We start from the raw sequence: 26,795 nt of genomic DNA, 5'->3' as shown, positions 1-26,795 counted from the left end.
AATACAAGTCTTAATTATTTTACAAAAGCACAGATGAAATACAAGTCTCAATTCTCTTAGCCACATGATTCATTACAGGATGCATTTGACACTATCCTATCCCTTGCCATTTTTGCCAATGGAATTTCTACACATGCGCTATTAACAGAGAATGTTGATAACTTGCTATTAACAGAGAATGGTATAACTTGATATTACTTGTGAACCTCTGCTATCTCTGTAAAAAACAAAAACAAAAAAAAAAAAATCTTGCTTTTTTCCCACTTTTCTGAGAGTTAAAAAAGTTCAGTTACAGGCTTGCTGTTCCTGAACTGTTTGAAAGTTTCTGTGAGGCCATTTTTGCTTGGGCTGAAGGAAGGTCTCTGTGTTTATCAGTGGGAGTGACTAACATTGAGCAGCTTCCCTGCCCCCCGGAGAGGTGGTTACTGACTTGAAACTGTAGTTTTATTGGCCACTAGGGGTCATTTCCATAACTCCTTCATTTGTCCTCGGAGGAGTGGTTTAGGGCAGTGACTTGTGGTTTGTTGGCCAATTTGGGTCATTTCCTGTCTTATCCGGCCCCCTGCTATAAAGCACGCTTTAGCGCGATTTAGCCCGATTTAGCGCGGAGTTGCTACTGTTGCACACTAGGGCAGCTCCGGTTAAGCAGGTTTAAACTATTCGGGCTACCTAAAGTCCACTCTTCAAATTTTCCCTTAAAACTACCTTCCTCGAACTATACTACTGATCTAATCAGCGTATCCTATAATTAAAAAGATCATCTCTACTTGACTCCAAGTAGACTATTCTCTATCTGTTAAACGTAGCACTTGCTCCTACAGTACTTATTACCTTGATACGGCACTCTTGTCATAGATAGTACCCCAAAAGGCAACCCCCATTTCTCGGTCACCCACGTCCCCGGAATCTTTTTAAAGTTTTTTGTCTATTCCTTCTAGCATGTCGAGGGATCAGTTGCTAGTGTCCTCTCCTGCTCAGCTGGTGAACCTGGGAATATTGAGGCAATGTTACAATTGCCTCATGTACACAGACAACCCTCTCCTCCTCCCACAAAACACAAATACATGCGAGAGATGCAACTACACGGCCAAACTGGAGGCTGAGCTCTCTCAACATAGGACTGGCAAGACCAGTCAGGAGGAGAAGGTTACCACACACACTATAGACCCAGTCTCACATATTACCATTACAACCTCAAATCATACACATAAACACACAAAGACATACTCTGAGGCGCTGATCAAAAATCTACCAAAACAGCAGAGGCCACCAAAGCAGACACCCAAACAACCACCACCTCAGAACACAACACCTGCAACACATAGACCTCACAGTCAGAGTGTCAAACAGTCACAGCCCTTAAGGCCAAACACAATGCCAGACACACTAGTCATTGGTGACTCCATAGTCAGACACACTGACGTCCCGCTCACCAGACTGAGTAAGGAGAAGGTCACAGTAAGCTGCCTGTCGGGCGCTAGAATCCGCCACATAACGCAAGCACTCAGGTCTCTCAACAGCAGGTACAAATATGATTCAGTCATTGTCCACGCTGGTGTAAACGACCTGAGACGCACCTCCTTGGACTACATGAAAAGAGACATTGAGGAGCTCTCTGATTATGTAGCCCAGACAGGTATGACCCTGACCTTGAGCAGTATCCTACCTTCACCAAGAATGATGCCACAATACAGAGATAAGATGATCAGCTTTAACAATTGGCTTAAACACTGGTGTCATTCAAAGGGGATCCAGTGTCTGTCTGCCTGGGATGACATGCTGGACAAGCCACGCTGCTTCGCAAGGGACGGCTTGCACCTGTCACCCTGGGATTCCGGATATTGGCAAAGGCTCTTGCCACCCCATAGTGCCTTTTTAGGCAAGGCTCAAATTCTAAACATACCACCCTAGAACACAAAAAGGAAAAACTAAGGGTAATGCTGCTCAATGCCAGAAGTCTAAATCTCAAAATGCACGCACTCGAGGCCCTTCTCAGTATGGAGAACATCGATGTCTGTGCTGTGACAGAAACCTGGTTCAAGGCTCCTGAGAGCACCCCGGCGCTATCAGGTTTTACCTCATATCATGCTCCGCCCCAAAATCTGGACAATACCAAGAAAGGAGGGGGGTATCCATATTCATCAAGGACACCCACACCTCAAGACTGGTGGCAACGCACGATGCATCGGAGACCATCCAGGTGCAATTAACCATAGGCAAGACTGCTCTGCAAATTGTAGCATGTTACAGGCCACCCTCACAAACTCAGGAACCTCACATGGCCTTCCTGAAAACACTAGAGGGATAAATGTATCACCAAACACCATCATACTAGGTGACTTCAATTACCCTAATATAGACTGGGAACACTACTCAAGCCCAAACACCCTAGCCCAAAAGTTCCTGGAATTCATAAACTCAAATGCCATGGAACAACTAGTCACCATCCCCACAAGAGGAGATAACATACTTGATCTCATCATCACGAACATGGGAGCACAATGTTCAACACCGGAGGTGTACCCCTCACTGGTGAGATCAGACCACAAACTAATCTCGCTGGAGGTCCTCATCCCACCCCCACCTGAAATAAAAAGACCACAGTAAAGAACTTCTCAAAAGCCGACTTCACACTTCTAAAGACTAGTGTGGTCTCCTTTAAGGCCCCGAGCCGGCGGAAAACAGTACTCAAGCCGCTGAATCACTTACAAATGCCTTCTACCAGCACCTGCAGGACTGCATGGATAAGGCAATCCCAAGCAAAACAAAGACTCTTTGTACCAAAGGCAAGCATCCAGTCTGGTGGACCCCAGCCATAAACAAACTCTACAACAAAAGGAGGAAGCTACTACAAGATAGAGCAAAATCCTTAAAAGGTAAGACACCCTTGATCACTATAAGTAAAAACTAAGAGCTCTCATAAAATCATCCAAAGCAAATTTCGAGAGAAAAATAGCTAAAGACTCAAAAGATAATCATAAGGCCTTCTTTAGCTATGTTAGAAACCTGGGAGGAAACTCCCAGATATGCTCAGAGCTAGTTCAAAATGATGTGAAGATTACTGATCCTACAGACATTGCCAACATACTGGCTGACAGGTTCAGTGCAAACTTCTCGCCCTCCCCCAAAAGGAGAGATATCTATACCAAACGATTGCAGCCCCCAAACATCTCCAGCGCCCAAGTGAGAACTGCTCTCTCCAAAGCAAAACACACAGCATCCATGGGACCTGATGGTGTCCCCGGCTGTGTGCTCCATGAACTCAATGAGGAATTAAACCCACAGCTAGGACAGCTGTTTAATCAAAGTCTTACCTCTGGATACGCACTCCAGGAGTGGCGCACTGCAACTGTGGTACCACTTCACAAAGGCGGTGCCTCCACCGACCCTGGAAATTACCGCCCATTAGCTTGACAAGCCTTATCTGCAAAGCCATGGAGAGGATCATAATGGACCTCATAAATAAAGACATAGGGAATTTGCAGACTTTGGATCCAACCCAGTTTGGCTTTGTCAAAGGCAGATCATGCCTTTTAAACTTGGTTGACTTTTTCAAACAGTCACCAAAGCCATTGATGAGGCAAAGGCAGTCCATACAGCCTACCTCGATCTGGCTAAGGCCTTCGATACAATACCCCATTCGGGTATCATTGAAAAACTCATCAGCTTAAATGTCAACCCATACATCACAAGATGGGTTGCAAACTGGCTGAGTGACAGAACCCACAGGGTCAGAGCTGCTGGCGCCATGTCAGACTCAAAGCCTGTCACAAGTGGTGTCCCACAGGGCTCAGTCCTGGGCCCACTCTTGTTTGGCATCTACTTTTCCGAAGTACAAGCAAACACAGGAGGGTTATGGCTGACAAAGTTTGCAGATGACTGCAAACTGAGAGCCATAGTAGAAAACACATCTGACACAGATATCCTTCAGAAGGGTCTCACAGAAACGGATAACTGGTGCCAGAGCCACGGCCTAAAGTTAAATGCCAAAAATGCATAGTCATACCCTTCAGGAAAAACAAGGTTACCCCTAGCTACCAAATAGGTGGCAATCCACTGAGCACAGAAGAAGTTATCAGGGACCTGGGGACCCAGGTTGATAGTAGTCTGTCATTCGACACCCATGTAGCTAAAGTAGTTAGGAAGACCTTCTACATTGCCCACCTTATCATGAAGGGATTCTCATCTAGATCAAGGGAGGTCATAGTCTCCCTTTACTCATCACTCATCAGACCAATGATTGAGTACAATGCCCCATTCGAATGTATCTGACCCGACACTTGCAGCAGCTGGAGAGGCCACAAAGTTCCTCACCAAAAGGATAAAGGGTCTCAAAATCTGTCCTATGCTGCCCGACTGAAAGAACTCCAGCTCTATTCAGTCGCCACCGCTTGCTCAGAGGTGACCTTTGCCTAACATACAAGGCCATGTCAAACCCAGATTTGATGAATATGCTTCACCTCAAAAATCTAGATCCATCAGAGCCACAAGGGCAGGAGACTTAAACCTTGACACGGCTATTAATAGGACGTGCTGGAGGGATAGATTCATCACCCAAAGACTCCCTATGCTGTGGAACAAAATCCCGGTACATGTGAGGCAGAGCACCTCGCTGGCCTTGTTCAAGAGAAATCTTGACCAATGGATGGGAGATCGCAGATATACCCCAGGGATTACCTCAGTGTCACTGCTCGACAGAGGCACAGAAAAATAATGGGTATAGTTCCCCATACTAAAGGGGTGGCCTAAGCCACAAAACGATGGGCTAGACTTGTAAATGCCCTCGGGCAGATAGCCTAGTATGAACCTATGAACCTATGAACCTATGTAGTGCTAGAGTGTACACCATGACTGATGAAGTACAGCATTCTGAAGTGCTCCTCGACTGTGGGAGTACACAGTGCTAGGGTGTGTACCATGATTGATGACATACACAGTGCTAGGGTGTATGCCTTGATTATGGGAGCATAAAATTTTAGGGTTTACACCATGACTGATGAAGAACAGATGTCTGGGGTGTGCCATGATTGTGGGTGTACATAATGCTAGAGTGTACACCATGACTGGTGGAGTACACAGTGCAAGGGTTTGTGCCATGCTGTAGGAGTGTACAGTGCTAGGGTGTACACCTTAGTTGATGGAGTACATAGAGCTAGGGTATGTGCCATGATTATAGAAGTATACATTGCTATGGTGTATACCATAGTTGATGGAGTACACAGTGCTAGGGTGTGTCCCATGCCTGTGGGAGTACAGAGTGCTAGGATGTACACCAAGGCTGATGGAATGCAGAATACTGGGGTGTGCCATAGTTCTGGGAGTATACAGTGCTAGAGTGCACACCATGGCTGATTGAATACATGGTACTAGGGTGTGTGCCATTACTTAAGAAGTGTGTGGTAGTAGAATTCATACCATGACCACTGGATTACACACTGCTATGGTGTGCCATGTCTGAGGATATATATATATATATATATATATATATATATATATATATATATATATATATATATATATATTATGCTAGGATATGTGTCATGACTGCAGGACTACAGAGTGCTAGGTTGTGCCCCATGACTGAAGGAGTACAGCGTGCTAGGGTCTGAACCATTACTGAATGTGTACACAGTGCTAGCATGGGCACCATGACTGAATATCTACACAGTGCTTCAGTCTGCATGATGACTGAAGGATTCCACTATGCTAGTGTGTGCATCATGACTGAATGCATACACAGTGCTAGGGTGTGCTCCATGATGAAAGAGTGCAGTGTGCTAGTATGCATATCATGACTGAAGGAACACACAGTGCTAGGGTATATACTATGCCTGGATGAGGCGACAGTGCTTGAGTGTGCATCATGACTGAAAGAGTACATGATGCTAGAGTGTGCACTATAGCTGGAGGAGTAAATAGTGCTAGGGTGGGCACCATGGCTGGATAAATACACAGTGCTTGAGTGTGTGCTATGACTAAATGAGTTCTTAATGCTAAATTCTGCTCCATGACTGAAGACAGTGACAGTGCAAGGAGTATACAGTGCTAGAATATGTACCATGACTGAAAGAGTGCAAAGCACTAGAGTATGCACAATGGCTGAGGAGTACACAGTGCTAAGTTGTGCACCATGACTGAAGGACTACATAATGTTAGTGTGTGTGTATTATGACTGAAGGAGTACATGGTGCTATGATTTGTACCATGACTGAAAGAGTACACAGTGCAAAGGTGTGTACCATGACTGATGAATTGCACTATATTAGTGTGTGCATTAAGACTGAAGGAGTACATGGTGGTAGGGTGTGCACCATGACTGAGGGAGTACATAGTGCTAGTGTTTGCACCATAACTGAAGGAGTACACAGCACTGGGTTGTGCACCATGGCAGAAAGACTGCACTGTGATAGTGTGTGCATCATGACTGAAGGAGTACACACTGTTAGAGTGTACACCATGACTGAAGGAGTGCAACATGCTAGAGTATGCATCATGTCTGAAGGCGTACACAGTGTGTGCACCATGACTGAAAGAGTACACAGTACTATGATGTGCACCATGACTGAAGGATTCCACTATGCTACTGTGTGCATCATGACTGAAGGAGTACACAGTGCTAGGGAGTGCTCCATGAAGGAAAGAGTGCAGCATGCTAGGATGTGTATCACAATTGAAGGAGTACATAGTGCTAGGGTATGCACCATGGCTGGATGAGTAGACAATGCATAAGTGTGCATCATGACTGAAAGAGTACACGGTGCTAGGATATGCACTATGGCTATAGGAGTACACAGAGCTAGGGTGTGCACCATGACAGAAGGAGCACACAGTTCTAGGGTGTGTACCATGACTGAAGGATTCCACTCTGCTAGTATGCGCATCACAACTGAAGGAGTACACAGTGCTAGGGTGTGCACCATGGCTGGAAGAGTAGATAGTGCTTGAGTGTGCATCATGACTGAAGGAGCACACAGTGCTAAGATGTGGACCATGACTGAAGGAGTACACAGTGCTAGGTTATGCACCATGAGTGAAGGAGGACACAGGGCTGAGATGCACAACATAACTGAAGAATTTCACAGTCGAAAGAGAATGATTTTCAGCAATCATGTTTCTTAATTTCTAAGAGTGCTCTCCATATACCTGTATTTATTTACTTACTTGCTTACATATTTCTTTTACTTTTTTAATGCAACATAATTTTGATTTATTTTTTATCAGCAAATGTTATGTTTGCAAGGCTGGAGTTTAGATCACTGCAGAAATAAAAAAAAATGGGTTAATCTTATTCCATCTACTCTTTTGAAGGCTGGAGCTACATGTAGAGAAGTACCTTTCAGTGAAATATCATTCAAGGAAATGCAGTTAATTATGTGTCAAAAGTAGATCCAGTATCATATATGACAGTTGACTGAATAGATTTTTGGTATAATCTAGTCTACTGTTACCTATTACATGGGTAAATAGCATTTGGGCCTTTGCTGATGATAGCTACAAAGCAGATGCAATATCCCTATTCCATGAAATGAAGCAGACTTTTATTTACAGTTTTTCTAAATACCCCCATACCTTCAACCTGGAAACATTGAAAATAAGTACAAAGGTCCTTGAAAAGTAAGAATGTCCAGTAAAGATCTGGACATCTAATTAGCATAATTTATGAATAACAAGTGGGACATAGCTCTTCTAACTTCAAGTGGGAATATGGGATACTATTCAGAATCACGTTTAAAAACAGACTGACAAAAATATTGATAAAATATAACCATATTATCAAACAAAAAGTATAAAATCTGAAGATTTTAATGAAATGCATGCAACATTCTACCACACAAGGTAATTTATTTTTGTTTCTAAAAAAGGGAGATATAAAATGTTTGTCCTCTTTCTTTAAATTATTGGTACCATTAGTATGTTGGTTAAGTACTGGGGTATGCTGAATACTACACAACTTCAAAAAATACATGCAATGTGGGAGGATTCAGAAAATAGTGTGGAAAGGTAAATCAATTCTAAAAATAGAGATATACCTCCAAAAATAGGAACATCACATGCAAGCTAAATCAGGCTTGAAAATTGGAAAATTCCTCTAAAAAGGGACTATTAAGAGGCCTGTAGTCCCCAGTATCACCAGGTATACTTGTTGGTTAATTTACGTAATTAGTTATCTGATTTTTTATGTGACTTTTATTTTAGTATAAACAAAAAAGCAGTACAGGACAAGCTAGCCATTTATGATTTATTATAATAAAGGAATCTCAAGATTACTGAAATTATTTTGTTTATGTCAGGTGTAGCACAGTTTTTATAATCTATGGAAATGGAAACAAAGAGAAGCTGATAAATGCATATGACCAAATAAAAGCAAATCCTGGGAAATATTTTTGCTATGCAACTGTTGAGGATTTTCTTAATCACATTACATTACATTACCTTGACAATTACTTCAATTATTAACCACCCATGGTTTACATTAAAAAAATCAATAAAATATGTGCTACTAGTAGGCTTATGTTTAACTTTTTACGCAAAGTGAAAAGAACTAGTGTAGAAGTAATTATTTTGAGAAGTCATGAATTGTCCATCCCCTTTAATATAATATGCAGGCACCATGTGAAGCAGTAAAAAAGGAATGTGAAACATGACATCTAGAAATGATTACCAAAATACTTACATGTATTAGTTCATAGCTGGCTTTAATCCTTATTGATCTACTTGGCTTTTTTGAATCTCAGCTTCAGGTGGCAAAGTGAACCCTGTTTCCCTTTTATCTTCAAGGCACTTGTCAAGTCTGAGCTCATAGGGACAGACGTTCTTCCTGCTGCTTTCTTTTAACATGCTAACCTCAGTAACACTGAACATTTATCTTGAAACACTGTTTGTTGTTAACAGAATCCTTGACCTAGTATGTTACTATTAAGTTAAAATGCTTTTTCACTTTGGTCATGAGGTCAACAGCATAAGTTAGAGGTCAAGACTTGAATAACCATGGCCACTTCCTACATTCAAATAAATCAGTTTGCTTCTATCTCTTCAGCACAATGTATGCTCCTGAACACAATCTTCATATGTACACGGTGTAGATATCTGAATAGTCACTTATCACAAATTCTACAAAATCTCATAAATATGTATAATTTGTTATTCTTAGTAAACATTGCATCATATCTCTGCGCTGTCCCTAATTTTCTGGGGCATATATAGTTGACCTTGACTCAGAATGTTGCTTTATTCTTCAAAATGTGTGCACTGTGTGACAGAATGTGTCCCTGAAAACATAATTTAAAATTATATTTATGTTTTATTAAAAAATTGCTACTGAAATTAATCCCATAAACACACCAACTTCTTAGCTAATACCAATATTTTAAAGCTATGCCTGATATTAGATCTTTGCACCAGGCTGTTTATGATTTGTTCCGAGTTAAACGCTAGTTAATGAACATTGATGTGAAAACACAGCGTTATAAATCACTGCCAGCTAAAAGATTTTTTCACAGAACAATAATATTGAGCAGTTGATGATACTCATCATCAGCCTCCCAAAGATGGCCTTAAATGACCTTTCCTTAAATCCCCAAGCCGCAGTTGTAACAGGTTGCTATGTTTTCGTTTTTCTTAGCATGCATCTACTGTTTAGAGATTTCCACTGCATTGTCTTATGTCATTGCCAGTAAACTCTTTGCCTGTCCACAAACAGAGACATAGATACACACAAAAACACATGCACACTTAACAGTATGGATGGACAGATAGATTGATAAATGGACAGACTGATGGATAGATAGAATGCTATGGACAGAAGTATGTACAATAAAAAACTTGAACATGAGCTAAACTGATGACAATTGGTAGACACTGGGGGTAAGCAAACAAATCCTTACTTGATTCAGAATGCACTCCATTACACCGTTCAAGAGTGAGTGGGCCTGGATGGGCAGCAGTGATGAGGAGGAAAGAAGGTGACATACTACTAATGGAAGAGGCAGGAAGTACTAAAGACCGGTAGCAGGATTCTGCGCTATATGAAAGTTCAGTTGCATTTTTTTTTTTTTTGAGGAATGCATGCCTGGGATTGAAGTGACTGGGATACAGGCATATTTTAGTAATACATATAAGATCTACATGAAGACAAGAGATTAAATAACTGTATGTGATGACTCTCGGTATGCATTCATTAAATGACTTTCACAATAGAGTTGGCAAGCGATATCAATGTGCAGGGTATGAATCAGAATTCTGGATACATGATCTTAGGGGAGTTAAGTATTTAGAAAATATACCAGGACATGGGATATGAAATTTGTAGTCCATATAAATAAGTAGTTTGCATTGAGTTCTTATGAATAAATCTTAAGGAAAGGATTACAAGTACAATATGGTCTAACAGCTTACTGAAGATTGTGAAACTAGAAACAGATTTTGGGAGAATACATTTAAAGAGTGCTGCAACGTACTTGTCAAATGCTCAGATTTTGGACAGACACTCCTAACGCTTTTTCAAATTTTTGTCATTTGTAAGTTAATAGCATCAGCATTTAAAAGGTGTCCCTAATTAGGAGACTTTTTCCTAAGTTGAGATGAAGAAAACAAGAAGGAACTGTGAAGATACATAGGAGATTAAAGAGGAGCTAAATGGCAATAACTTGTGTGAGTGTGGAAAATGTGTTTGTTCAAAACAACAAGGAGAATGAGCTGAACATTACAAACTGGAGGAGTCAAAGCAATGTGCGTGAGATAACAATTAATTTGTTAATATTAACTTCCTATCCTGGAACAAATTGGCAAGTAAAACCCCATTAAAAAAACTATAGTCACTTGTTTTCAGTAAGCTAATCTACAAATAAAAGTTTCAGTGGTATGATGGTCAACTGACTCTTTGGTAAAGTTTAATCCATGATGAACTACAAAATGTGGAAGCCTTAGAATGCAATCCGATGCAATCATTTGCTCAGTAAGATAGTATGACTTGGTGAGGGTAAAATGAACATGGTAGAGGTCTGCACAACTTAAGCATTTTGTATTATCACACAGCTAATTAATATATAGCTTCTGATTGGTTGTTCTCAGAAAGTACTTTGACAAAGAATTTGCAGACACCTTTGTAAATAGTATTATGCTGTTTTCAGGGAGTAACTGTTGACCTAATATTCAGAGATATAATGTCCTTTCATGAATCATCCTAAACAATACTCTGTTAATAACAAAGAGCTTTCAAAGTGTCATGTGCTCCACACAATGGCTACTGCTACTGCTGCATACCTACCACTGTTATTTGCATTTGCTCATATGAGCAATAACACTACATCCTGTCAAAGAGAACAGTGGTAAATTAGAAATCATATAATAAAGATATAGAAAACTGGTCATGATTATAAAATAATTAGACTGTTTAACACTGTAAGTCTGGGAATGGTCCATTTAATTACTATAAGTTATAACTATTGTACAACAAGCAATAGCTACCAAAACTGAACATTATTTTATTACACTACAAGATAAAAAAAATACATTAACTATATATATATATATATATATATATATATATATATATATATATATATATATATATATATATTATTTTTTATATTATTTTTGCCAGACAAGATTACAATAATAAAAAAATGAAAATGTAGTTTGCTGAAACTACAAAGAACAAATTCCAACTGTGCATGTCAGACAGCAGATGGAAGTACTGCATGGAGATTGCAGATATTAAGAAAAAGTAAGTACTACATTTAAACATTTAAATTTAAATTAAAAATGTAATTTTTTAATGGTTGTTAATGGAAATCATGGAACAGTGAGGATCGGAAAATGTACCCTTTTCCCCACTGTAGTGTGATCTTGGACTTGGTCTATATAATTTGCAGGGGATGTGGGGGGGTTGCCAACTCACAAAAACATTGAAAAATGTTTATTTATTTATTTAATTTTGTATCAAAGTGTATTACTTACTTTTTGTTTTTATCTGTGATCTCCATGAAGAAATTTTGGCTGTTGTCTGACATGAGTAGTTGGGTTTCATTCTTTATAGTTTCTGCAAAGTACATTTTCACTTTTTTTTAAATTATGGTCATCTCATCTCAAAGAAATAAATTTCGATTATGTGGCATTTTGATCTATTGAAGTAGCTCCATTTATATATATATATATATATATATATATATATATATATATATATATATATATATATATATATATATATCTATACGGTTCTACCTCACATAAACGAAACACCAAAACACCGACAACGCAATCACCGAAACCACATAACCGACAGTACAAAAACACGAAATTCCACATGCCCGACAACGAAATAACCGACGGTACACAAACACAAAACCTCATACACTTCACACACCACAATCAACAAACAAAACACATTCCCGTCCAAAACCACATACACGACACAAGCACACCAAAATCCCTACAAACCCACACTAAACCTCACATACACAACTACCTACAACCCTAACCCAAACCCTAACCCTAAGGTCCGTCACTACTGCACACTTACCTGACCGCTCCTAACCCTAACTCACTTATCCGCCCCTAACCCAAACACAATCACTACCGACACTTACCTGACCCGCTCCTAACCCTAACTCACTTATCCCGCCCCTAACCCAAACACAATCACTACCGCACACTTACCTGACCCGCTCCCTAACCCTAACTCACTTAACCCACCCCTATCCACACTTACCTTACTCGCACCCTAACGTCCGTCACTACCACATACTTACACAGCCTTTTCCCATTTTGGCATCCTCGGCGTCGGTGCTTTCATCCGTCGGGTCGGTCTTCTGCTTGTCGATCTTCTAGGTCCCATCGCGTCAGTCTTCTGCGCTGTCGATCTTCTGGGGCTCGCGATTTCCGTGTCGATGTTCTGGCGTGTCGTTGAAGTGAGGTAGAACCATATATACATATATATATATATACACACACATATGCCTATACTATATATATATATATATATATATATATATATATATATATATATATAAAAGCAAAAAAAGTCCCAAACCAAAGTGAGAAAAATCCAAAGATATAAATCAGAAAAAATCCCAAGGTATGGAGACAGGCACACTGTTAAAGATTCCACATGTCTGTTTATTATTCCAATTCCACAAAAATGTACTGTGTAAGCGCTTTCGTAAAAAAGTACTTCCTCAGACACATAATAACACTTAATAAGAGACTCAGTTTTTATACCATACCTAATCAACACAAACCAGTTTCACTCCAAAATATTTAAAGGTACATACATATTTAAAACCATTGATCATTTATATAATGAATTAATTTAACATAAAATACAAGTTCAATAACATATTAAACATATAATTATAAAAAGTTTTCATAAAACCTCTGCGATGTAAACTCATTTCTGAATATTCTTATTTCTTAAGACAGGTAAGAGGAATAGTATATCATTCAACCCATACCCTCTGTGGGCTCTGAGCCTAAAAATCCATTTCAGTTCTGTTAGTTCTGTGTCATTTATTAAATCACCAAGTCTTTCACTGGCATATTGTACATGAAGTACTTGAAATAAGATTGTGTGTTCATTCCCCATAGATATAACATGTTTAGTCAATACACTATATTCTTCTCCCCTTTTTGTGCAATATAGATGGTCTCTTATCCTGGTTTTGAGATGGCTGTTGGTTTTGCCAACATAAAACGTATAGCACTTAACACAGGAGGCTAAATAAACTAAGTCTTTACTACTGCAATCAGCTTTACTTCTGATCTCCCATAAATATCTGGTTTTGGGGTGCCTAAAAAACCTAGATGTATCAGTATGTTCACAGTAATTGTACTTGCTACACTTCCTTGTGCCTCCTTCCAACTCATGGGTGATAACATTAGACCTCGGATAACACAGTTGCTGTTTAAGACTTTTCCTGTTTTTATATGTGAGTTTAGGCTTCTGCCCTACCCACCTTTCAGTTTGCTCATTAACTAGTAAAATGTGCCAATTCTTGTCAATAATGCTTTTCACACTACCTATTTCCTGAGTGTATGAAATAACTGGGGGGATTGTTATGTCTGTGGCATCTTTATCTACACCAACTACTTTCGTTGAGAAATATGGCTTGCCTCTTCTATGCCTCTGAGCTTTAATCTGTTCATATACTGAATTTATTTGGCTTTCAGTGTACCCTCTTCCTTGGAATTCTTTCTTCAGATCTACCAGATTAACAAAGAATTCGTCATCGCTAGTAGTGAGGCGTGATGATCGGAGTCCTTGTCCCTTTATTATATTTGAGAAAATATGGGGTGGGTGCATGCTATCCCTATGTAAATGAGAGGGTTGATAGCATTCTTTTCTATACATCCTGGTTTCAACACCTGCACTGCTTTGTTGCACTACTACAGCCAAGAAGTTGATTTCTAACCTTGACTTATTGGTAGAAAATTGTAGAAAATTATTAGTGGTTGTTTAATTCTGTACATAATTCATCCAGTGCTTCTTCACTACCCCTCCACCCAATAAACAGATCATCCACAAAGCATCTGTATATCCTGATCTGTGTATTCTCTTTTGAGTGTATATGATGGTGTTCTCACTCTTCCATTACCAGGTTGGCATAAGAGTTAGCACAACTAGTGCCCATCTCTACTCCAGCTATTTGCCTGTAACCCTTGTCATTGAAGAGAAAGATGTTATGCTTTAAAACTATTTCCAACAACATACATAAAAAAATCTATTTGACTGTTCCGATGCTTTCCAAGTCTCATAAGGGATGCTTTCACCATTTCTAGTCTGTCGGAATTTGGTATACATGTAAAAAGAGCCGTGACATCCAAAGTCACTAACCAGTCACATTTCTTTCCCTCTGAACCTCCTCATATTTCATGTAAGTCATTAAGAAAATGTTGAGTATCTCTAAGTATAGTAGGGCACTCAATTAACACTACTTTCAACTGTTTATCTATATAAATAGAAATTGGCTCAGTAAGCTAGCCTGCTCCTGCCACTATCGGTCTGAATTGCGGACATGTGGGTTTTTTATGGATTTTGGGTAGCCCATGTATTCAGGCTATTAAGGGTTTCTCAACATGAAAAAAATTTAACAGCTCTTTATTAATAACACCCATTTGCATACTCTCTTTTTTAGGCTCGGAGCCCACAGAGGGTAATGACTGAATGATACACTATCCCTCTTACCTGTCTTAAGAAATAAGAATATTAAGGAATGAGTTTACATGGCAGAGGTTTTATGAAAACTTTTTATAATTATATGTTTTAGTATGTTATTGAACTTGTATTTTATGTTAAATTGATTCAGTATATAATGAACAATGGTTTTAAATATGTATGTACCTTTAAATATTTTGGAGGGAAACTGGTTTGTGTTGATTAGGTATAGTATAAAAACTGTCCCCCGGATTCACAAATCCTCTGTGTAAGACTTAATAAGTCTTACTCGGAGGCTGCAGTTGAATGGTATGACGTCAGTGTGCCATGAATATTCATGAGGGTACGCTGACTCAACCGTAAGTCTTACACGGACCGGGTAGGAAAGCAGGGGGCGTGTCCAACTGCCGAGCAGTCTAAATGTCCACGCCCCTGCAAGGGTTGGAAAAGTAAAATGAAACCACACAAGAGCGAGTCCGCTCAAATGTCCTTGCACCCAACACCACACTCCCTGACATTGTAAACCCCCATCACAGTTATAAAAAGTAAAACATTAATTTTATTTTTTTTAAATTCCCGAAATAGCTGCCCGTATTTGCACGTGTGTGCACGGGTGTGCCCATTGCTTAGCTCTAGTTAGCAATTCCGACATAGAAGAACATAAGAAAGAATGTTTATGCAAATCGCACCAAATAGCAATAGCGTAATGGTAGAGCGTTCGCACAAAGAGGAGGCATGCACGGTTCAAGTCCCACCACTCCCCTTCTTATTTATGTTTTAAATCAGTATATGAAATAATACTTGACATATATGATTAAAATATTAGTAAAAAGCAGTGAAATGGCCAATGTATCAGTGAACAAAATATATATTTTTAAAGGATCCTGATATATAATTGCCCACAGTTAAGCAGCGCTTTACCCAGTGCAATAGAGTTGCCCATAGTTTAATAGCGCTTTACCCAGTGCAATAGAGTTGCCCAAAGTTTAAGAGCGCTTTACCCAGCGCAATAGAGGTGCCCATAGTTTAATAGCACTTTAACCAGCGCAATGTGTTTATGCGGACGTGCACACCACACCAACTAGGGCACCATAGGGCACTGTGTAGCAACGTAGAGCAAAGTTGCTTAAATGCAGCCACACCCCCTAGCCTGTCTGGACAGTATTAAAATAAAATGAATGGCAAGGTTCGAACCCAGGACTCTGTGCATCATAATCAAAGTACAGAACCACTAAGCCATGACAGCTTAGGAGGAACAGCCACTGTTAACATACATAAACTTAGAAATGGTAGATTAACTATTACTAAGCAGGTCTGCAGTTAGCCGAGAATTTTCAAAAATGGCCAATCACAAAAAAGTGAGGGGAAATGCGGCATATTTAAGCCCCATAGGTGGGAATACTCACCATAACTAATTGCAGCTCACATCTGCATTTAGAATGACTGACTGGTGCTGGAGAGGGTACACGCTTCCGAGTGCAGCGCTGGGGCATCGAGGAGTCGAAATACATGGTTTGGCTCCTTGTCCACTGTCATGAGTCAAGACTCCTGCAGGGCCAGTTACAAGTGGTGGAGTACAAGGCAGAGGCTTGGAACTGGTTAGCTCATGACCTTACCAGTGTCACAGGCGTTCCTCGGACTGATGAGCAGGTCCGTCACCACCATGCAGACCTAAAGAGACGGAAGCAGGACCACCTGAACCAATGGATACAGGAGGCCCGTGGGATGCAAGATGCCCTACAACTGAGTAGGTAGCCATGGAATGCAGTATGTAAGAATTGATAACTGATTCTGTATAACGGATAGGTATGTCTCAATATCCTTTCATTTACTTTACAGCTGCAGGTGACTGTGCTGCAAATCAGCAAACCTATACAGATAGGCTGCTAAGGCTGCGCCACCAGGCAGGTTAGTGATTATTCTGCATGTATTGTTATATAAAATAGGGGAGAGAGCATGAAATAAAGTGTTGTAGTCCAAAAATACAGCCATAAAATGGCTTGAATAAGTCCTCTGTATGTACTGTCAGATAAAAAAGTCAGAGAGCCAGACAAAGAGTGTAGTAACCCATTAAGAAAGGTAAAATATGTCCGGAATAATATCTCTGCAGGTACTGTCATATAAAATAAGTGAGTGAGCTTGAAAAAGAGAGTGTTCTAACCTATTAATAAAGGTATAATATGTCTTGAATATGTCTTCCATATGCACTGTTATAACAAAGGAGTGAGCCTGTGTAAAAGTGTGTAATGTCAGTAATAAAGACTAAAACCTGGAGTGTGTCTGTGTCACTTAGTTTGAAATGTTGTTGTACCCTTGCATTATACAAATAGTACTGTTTTGAAAAGTGCTGGCAACCCCGAGTTGTGCAGTCCCATCTAAAGTGGGTGATGGAAGTGCTAGTAGCTGTGAAGCATATATACAGTCCTCAACAGTCAGTTACTGGTTGGCATGCATAAGTAAATCTGGCACACGAGTAGCATGTTAATTTGTTCCCCAGAAATGTGAGTGTGCTTCAAGAAATGCAGGGTTCTGTACAAACTGAAGTGAAAATGTCATGTGAAAACATCCAGGTATGTAGATAAAGAAATATAAATGCAAACAAGAAATATGTAGCAGTAACATCTGCATCTTGGACAGTTAGTATGTCAGATATAGGCCAGGTATATATTGAACTAGCCAAACCCATTACACAACCTAATGCATGGTGGCAAGTGTAATAATACATGTAGGGATATACACTTGCAGTCACTAGGAATGTAGTGCAGACTAAAAGGTCATTATAAGATGTTAACTGAGGTTTTTTTTCTACACCCTACTGTATGTGCATAAACCATGCAATTCCACACCTCAATGGGTATGTGTAATCTTAAATATTTGTTGAAACATATGTCCTATTGTTCTATAAATATTTGCATTCCCGTTGATGCATGTGCCTTGTTCAAACACCACAATCATGGTGGCCTGTTGCTACCAAACATCCCTGCATGCTGTTGGAATATCCACTGTCGTTCACTATATGCATGTGTTATGCTTGCTGTTCAACTGTTGGAACCTTGATGTGTTGGGTTAATGGAAATATTACTGCATGCTGTTACAACTAATCTGGAATGCTGTTGTTTATGTTGTAATTAAACAAACCTAATCACAGAACGTATGGAAAGGCCGGTCCCAGCGGACCCACCTGTCCCTCCTCAGCTGGCGAGTGCACCTGGCACTAGCAGGTCCAGTGCCCAGCCCGGGCTCCCCTCCTCCGTTGGTCCTGTGCCACCTTTAGGTGGAAGCGCTGCAGGGGATGGGGCTTGTCCCCAGTGCAAGAGTAGGCAGAGAAGGGACACCTATCACCCTTCGAAGGGTCCGGGCTGTGGTGCATAGGGAGATCGAGTGTTCAGTCGCTGATCCCCTATGCCAGCTCGAGGTGAGAGTGGTGTGTCTCACGGGTGACCCTGCCCATCATACGCAGCCCCCAGCACAGCCACCCTCGGGGCTGTGAAGGTGCAGTGGTGACTGCCCATGGGTGGGGATCTCAGTTCCACTGTTACCATCTGTGGGGTCATGGGCTTGTGATTTCCAAACATCCATCCCCGTCAGTTGTGTTCATCCACTCCATGTGTCATACACCGCCCCTGTATGTGTCTTGTCTGTCTTGACTGTTTACCTCCCCAACCTACCTCCCCGAACATACCTACTTCCTCTACTTCACTTTCCACTCTCACCTGAAAAAAAAAAAAGGGCAATCTTTACCCACAAAAAAATTACACCCCATACATAGCTGCCCATTTCACACACATGTCCACTGGACATGTAAACTGATAATTATAATTGGCAGTACAACATACTTTGTTGTCCTCACCCCTCTCCCAGGGGTGGATGGTTTCAAATTTCACTCCAAATTTTTTGCATATGCACAGCTGTTGCTGGTAAAGAAATGGGCAGCTATGGACCTTCCCTACACCATTCCTGCACATCCCGAGCTTGTTTACCTACTCTTTGTGCCCCCTTTTTCACCACTTTCCTATCTCCCCATTTTCTTTTCTTTAAAAGAAATTATTGGGGGGGTTAGCAGGAGTAAGCACTTTTAAGCGGTAGTAAGCAGGTTTAAGCGAGTGTGCGCATGTGTGCACTTAGCTAAACATCACTAAGCGTCACGCAAACCCGCTTACAGCTGCTTAAAAGTGCCTTAGTCAATCTATGTCAGGGCCCTTGTTCTGCTCAGCAGCAAAACAAAAAACCTCCGCCAGTCTCGAACCCCAGACCATTGACACAATAGACTGCATGAATTACCACTAAGCCACAGCACATATGCAAATAATTTGGTGCTGAAATAAATATATCATGCATTACAATGAGGGAATGTAAATGGAAATTAGGAATGGCATAACACAAATCCTGTTCTGTGGGTCTTTACCAGCAGTTGTTGTGGAATTGCATGACATGACTGTGAAAAGAGAACCAGCCATCCTAGCAGGGAATAATGTTACAGTAGCACCTTACAAACACCACACAGTATCAGACCAGGATAAACACTGGCAAAGTTGAATAGGGCAGAGGCCAGACTCCCCAACCATGACTGTTTTACAGGGATGTCCCTGATTTGTAAACAAATGTTAGCTGTGCCCCACTGAATCACTCTGAAAAGTACTAACTTTAGGCAGAGTAGTGTGGAATCACACATAATGAATAATGTCAATAGGTGAGAGTAGACACTGCTTGCATGTCAGAAAAGGTGTAGTTATACATATACTCTGATTCCCAAGAAAGTCTCAACTGCAATATGTCTGTAATATATTGCAGGTGTATCTCACTTATATGTACCTTTCACTGAGGCTGTTCAAATATATACCTGAGAGTATCCGAGGCCTGGCAGAGGTAGAAACACACAGGCATATCAGTATTACTGCTATTACACACACTGCAAATAGCTTTGGAAGGAGTTCCACAACCATGCCCTTATGTAGGAGTACAACACAGAAATATCACAGGATGTGGCCATGTACTGCTAGCAACCAACTGTGACAATGCCAATGTGCCAGTGCTGAAAAGACTGGTGTGGTGCACAGACAAAGTATAATAGGGTAACCTCTAGCTACCATCCAGATATGTCCACAGGTGGGAGCTACACAGACAGACTACTTGCCTTGATAGACTAACAGGTACACAACAATCCTGTATGTTCAGCAAGATAAACCTCACATGATAATAAAAAATGCTCTTTGCAGTTCTGCACCCCTACCCAAAGGTACAACACATCTGTGTATTCAGGCAAACACAAGGGTGTAGGTAGGCATACTCAGTACTGAAATATGTCCAGTTGTCTTGAGCAGCATGTGCTAATGTCAACACAAACAAACCACAAACTGTTCAGAAGTGAGTAACGTAATAATTACAGTATAGCAGTTCACAAACACTGCATGTGCCACAGGAATACAGTGCAATAACCACATTTGTATGACAGTTAATTGTCTAATTCAAAAAGAAAGTACATACTCCCATGTATCCTGTGTTGGCATTTGGAGGGGTGAGTACATGTCTACACTGAGAAGTGTGTACTGGAAGCAGCAACATTCAGGTTTGAGTACAACATGCATATCTCTGGCTACAACCCTAGCTTCAGATAAGAGACATATACCAACCTTCTGACTGACACAACGGTGTCCAGAGTAAACTAGCATGGGCCCCACCTTGGAAAGCTGAAAGGGCTATGCCTACCTAACCTAGCATTTTATAGCAGTGGGCTGCAATCACAGTGAGTACTGCAATCACCACACAGCAGGCTGCATGCAATTACTGAATGGTGGGCAGCAACTGGTGCAGAGGCTGTCACATGCACATGTGCAGATACCTAGAAAAGCAGGCTGTACCTGCTGTCCACTCATACAATAATATCATTGCAGGTACAGGGATATAGAGAGCGAGAGAGAGAGAGACAGAGACACAGACAGAGACACAGACAACAGAGACAGAAACAGAAACAGAGGGAGAAAACAACAAAACTGTAACAACAGATGGAGCAGGGAAATACAAGGGTAAGGTATGTAACTCATATGTATGTGCTTGCATGTAGTGGATGTTCCTAAAGAGTACTCTACACACTGCAAATCATCCATGTGTGGCAGCAGTACGTATCTATCTGTATCTGCACATGTGCATAGTGCAAGGGACATACAGCAACTGTTAGTGAAGGGTGGACAGATATCTGTTGCTGAAGGTTGTTATGTGCATATATCTATGTAGGTCGTAGTGTGTGGCATAGAAAACAGCATGCAGTGCTGATATATGTGATGTGGTGGTTAAACGCTGTGGGACTGATTTGTCAGATCTGCTGTGTTACAGCCAGTGAGGCCTGCTAAAGCTACATGGGCTGAGGACACCAAAATGCATTCTGCACAACACTGTGCAATATAATCACATAACTGTACATCCCACAACTGTCGCATAAGTGATATCCCCACCATGAAAGGTGGACTGTACATGTGCCTATATGTACATCTATGTGTACAGCAATGGATGTGTACATGTATGTGTGTATACATATATATATATATATATATATATATATATATATATATATATATATATATATATACATTGATAGATAGATATATACATATATATATATATATATATATATATATATATATATATAATATGAAATTAAACCAACGTGCCCTTAAGGAAGAGAGCTGAAGCCACAATGAGCACTGCGTGGAGTTTTAATAATGCGCTTTCAATAAATCCTCTGCGTAGACTCTAACAGTTCAAAATAGTTCCAAACTAATGCAAATAAATGTACAACGAACTACAGCCTCACCGTAGCGTTGAACAATTCAAATCCAAGCATCAAGAACAATAATCCAACCATTCGGTGCAGAAAAGTGTAAAAAAGGTTTAATGTGAGCGCTTTCACGGCTAGTAAAACGCCGCTTCATCAGACAAACAGTAAAAATCTGAGAAACAGGATTTAAATTAAACAATATCCTGTTCTCAGCCAATCAACATACTAGCAAGTCATACATTGTTGCAGCGTACTTCCTGCACTAATATAATATGTTGCTGATATTAAAATCATTTACAATAATAAAAACATTGAAACATCAGATATAATTTAATCAAATGCACAATTAAATGTAATATATAAACATAAAAACAACTATAACGCTGATGAGTAAGTAATAACTAAATCATGGCGTGTAATTAATTCATAGTATATGCCTTAGGCACTCACTGTTCAAACTGTTAACATTACAACATGACATGGGTTCGACAGAGTTCGTATTGGTGTATTTGAATATTTCCTTGCCTAAATCATAAACCCTAATCTACTACAGAATTTAGTGTTATATCCATTGCATAAGAACATAATTGTGGTCAAAAACAAAATAAAATGTCCATGAAGAAAATCTATATATGTACCCCCACCTTCCAATCCCAAAGGAATGCTACCTATATAATGCTTGAAGCCTGATATATAATATATAATGTTCTAGATATACTAAATATACCAGGCATCTGACGCAGCTGTACCAGACATTTGCCAATGGGGACATCCCACATCGTCACCTAGTGGGGGATGCTGGCTATGCACTGGAGCAGTGGCTGATGACACCCATCAGAAACGCACACACACCTGAACAGGAATGCCATAATGAGGCACACGCACAAACACGAAATGTAATCAAGCGTGTGTTTGGGCTGCTCAAGTCACAGTTCCGGTGCCTGGACACATCTGGTGGAGCCTTGCAGTACTCACCAACTACATGTACCCAAATTGTCATGGTATGTGCTATGCTACATAATATGATCCTGTGAAAACAGCTGCAGCAGGACCAGCATAGGCCTGGGCCAACAGCCCCCCACCATTGCCAAGGCCATCACAGGCAGAGCATGACTCGGAGGTGGAAGGAGGCATGCCCAGTATGCTTTGGCCTTGGCAAAGTGGCAAGGTATAGCACATACACTGGCTCAGTAGGAACACTGGAAATGATACCTCTCTCTGACTTGCACATATAGTAAAAGGGATGCCTAAGTTGACACCACCTGCTTCCAAACATGTATAGGGAATGTAGTATGTGCATCCAACATAGCCAGCCCTGCAGCACCACCTGAGGCATGATTGACATGTGTTAAGCAATATAAAGCAGTGCTAAACAGCATTTACCACCACGTAGTATATGTAAAGAAAATTGCGCACACCAACTAGCACAACTGTGGTCAATGTTGAGTAATACTGGGCAACATCCAGCACTGTTGGTTAATACTGAGCAATGTTGGACAAGCTGGGTCTAAGTATATGAAGGTCTCTCCAAACACTATTATATTGGGTAACTTCAACTACCCAAACATTGACTGGGAGCAGTACTCAAGGCCCAACACCCTAGGCCAAAGGTTCCTAGAATTTATAAACTCAAATGCTATGGAACAACTAGTCACCACCCCCACAAGAGGGGATAACATACTGGACCTGGTCATCACCAACATGGGGACTCTATGCTCCATACCAGAGGTATTCCCCTCATTGGTAAGATCGGACCATAAATCAATTCCACTGGATATCCACATCCTGATCCCACCCATAACCCAGAAAACCACAGTGAAAAACTCCTCAAAAGCTAATGTCACACTTCCAAAACTGAGATGGAATCCTTCAAGGCCCCCGGGCCAGTGGAAAGTACGGCTCAAACTGCAGAATCCTTTATAAATGCATTCTATGGACACCTTCAGGAATGCATGGATCATGCTATCCCAAACAAAACCAAGACCAAATCATCCAAAGGCAGGTGTCCTGCCTGGTGGACCCCAGCCATAGATAAACTGCACAACAGAAGGAGGATGCTACTACATGATAGAGCAAAATCCCTAAAAGGGAACGCATCTCTGATCAGTACTAGCAAAAAAACTATGATCCCTCATAAAATCATCCAAGGCCAGCTTCGAGTGAAAAATTGCACAGGACACTAAAGATAATCACACGGCCTTCTTTAGTTATGTTAGGAACCTGGGTGGCAACTCCCAGATATGCTCAGAGTTGGTCCAAAATGACAATAAATACACTGAACCCACAGACATTGCCAACATCATGGTAGACAGGATCAGTGCAAACTTCTACCCTCCTTCCCCCGAGAGAGCAAATATATATCCCAGCAGAGTGCTGCCTCTCTGACATCTCAGATTCTCAGGTGAGAGCCGCCATCTCCAAAGCAATAAACACAGTATCAATGGGACCAGATGGTGTCCCGGGCTGCGTTCCACATGAACTCCAAGAAGAGCTAAACCCCCACATACAGCTTCTGTTCAATCTCAGCCTTACTACAGGATATGTACCCAAAGAATGGCGTACAGCAACAGTGGTCCCACTCCACAAAGGTGGTGCCTCTATGGACCCTGGAAACTATCGCCCCATAAGCCTGACTAGCCCGGTCTGCAAAGCTATGGAGAGGATCATCATGGAACTCATAAACAAAGACATTGGGGACCTACAGACACTGGATCCTACCCAATTTGGCTTTGTTAAGGGCAGATCTTGCCTCTTAAACCTGGTTGATTTCTTTGAAACAGTCACCAAGGCCATTGATGAGGGGAAGGTAGTCCACACAGCCTACCTGGACCTCGCAAAAGCCTTCAACACAATACCCCACTCGGGCATCATGGATAAGCTCTCCAACTTAAATATAAACCCCTATATCATAAGATGGGTTACAAACTGGCTCAAGGACAGAACCCACATAGTCAGAATTGCTGGAGCCATGTCAGACTCTAAACCAGTTACATGTGGCATCCCACAAGGCTCAGTCCTGGGACCTCTTGTGTTCGGCATATATTTTTTGGAGGTACAGGCTAACACGGGAGGACTGTGGCTGACCAGGTTTGCAGATGACTGCAAACTGGGTGCCATAATTGACTCTCCAGCTGACACAAGCATCCTCCAAAAGGGTCTCATAGAGACGGATAACAGGTGCCAGAGCCATGGCCTAAAGCTAAATGCTAAAAAGTATATAGTCATACCCTTTGGCACAAACAAAGTGCACACAAATTACCACATAGGCAGGAATCCATTAAGTATGGAAGAAGTAATTAGGGACCTGGGGACCCAAGTTGACAGTAATTTCCCCTTTGACAACCCTATTGCCAAAGTGGTTAGAGAGACCTTATATATAGCCCACCTTATCATGAAAGCATTCACATCTACATTGAGGGAGGTTATTGTGCCCCTTTATTCATCCCTCATCAGGCCCATAATTGAATATAATGCCCCATTTGGGATGTACCTTACCTGACACCTGCAGCAACTAGAAAGACCCCAAAGGTACCTCACATATAGAATCATGGGACTCAAACAGATGCCATATGCTGCTCGGTTAAAGAAACTACAGCCCTACTCAGTTGCATACCACCTACTTAGAGGCGATCTATGCCTGACGTATAAAGCCATGTCCAACCCGGAATTAATGAGCATGCTCCACCTCAGAAAACCCAAATCCCATATAGCTACGCGCTCGAGGGACTTGAACCTGAGCACAGAAATAAATTGGACATGCTGGAGGGACAGATTCCTAACCCAGAGGCTCCCTTCGCTCTGGAATAGAATCCCAGTCCATGTTAGGCAGAGCCCCTCACTGACTCTCTTCAAGAGGAATCTTGACAAGTGGATGGGAGATCGTAAGTTTACCAGGGGGATTACGTCGATGTCACTACTATACAGAGGCACAGTATACTAACCTTAAAAATGGCACAGTAAAATCAATTCAGAGGGTGGCGAAAGCCAAACACACTCTGGCTAGGCTTGTAAATGCCTCAGGGCAGATAGCCTAGTATGAGCCTATGAACCTATGAACCTAAGTAGGGCATAGCTGAACAAAAGGCAACATGTTCATATTTGCTCTACTGGCCCTTAAGCAGTCTGGTCTGTTCAGTATGAAAATATAAAGCAGTGATGGGCCTCGACCCCAGGATACTGTGCACTATAGTCATAGGACTGAAACACTAAGCCATGACAGAATTGCAATGGTCAGCCTGTATGAAGAAATGTTGATAAGTCCATGCAAAGTATCTCATGGAAACCCTGCAGGCACAGCATAATCCCTGTCGAGTTATGACACAAAGGTGAGTCCTTCAGTAAGAACAGAACCTGACTTCCAACACACACAGTGTAAATGTTAATACTGGTCATGTTCACACACATCAACAAATGTAGTGGATCTCAGACAGCAACCAACTGAAAGGTCACACTGGGCATGCTCACACTCTTGAATAAATGAGACAAATGTCAGGCAACAAAACACGGAAAGCCTGAACTGAGCATGCTCACACACTTAGGCCATGTCTGAATACAGCAGTGGGCCACACATATCTGGCAGTTGCATGTGTTAACCCAGGGACCTCCCACTATCCAGCAGTCCGCCCTGTGCACACAGTTATATGACAACAGACACATATATAATATAGTGGAACCCTGTCATAATCAAATATGTTCTGCAGATACCTAAGTTGCTCATAGAAACTGGTAAAGCAAAGACGATAAAGACCTTCAAACAGTATCAGCAATAAACATTGTGCATCCCGAACATTAGCATAGGTTCAGAGGTCGATACTGGGCTATCTGCCCTAGGGCATTTACAAGCCTAGCCAGAGTGTGTTTGGCATTTGCAAC

This window comes from Protopterus annectens, chromosome 8.part1 (genome assembly GCF_019279795.1).
Source record: "Protopterus annectens isolate FY-2018-M chromosome 8.part1, PAN1.0, whole genome shotgun sequence".
NCBI lineage: Eukaryota > Metazoa > Chordata > Ceratodontiformes > Protopteridae > Protopterus > Protopterus annectens.
Note: the sequence above shows the minus strand (reverse complement) of the source record.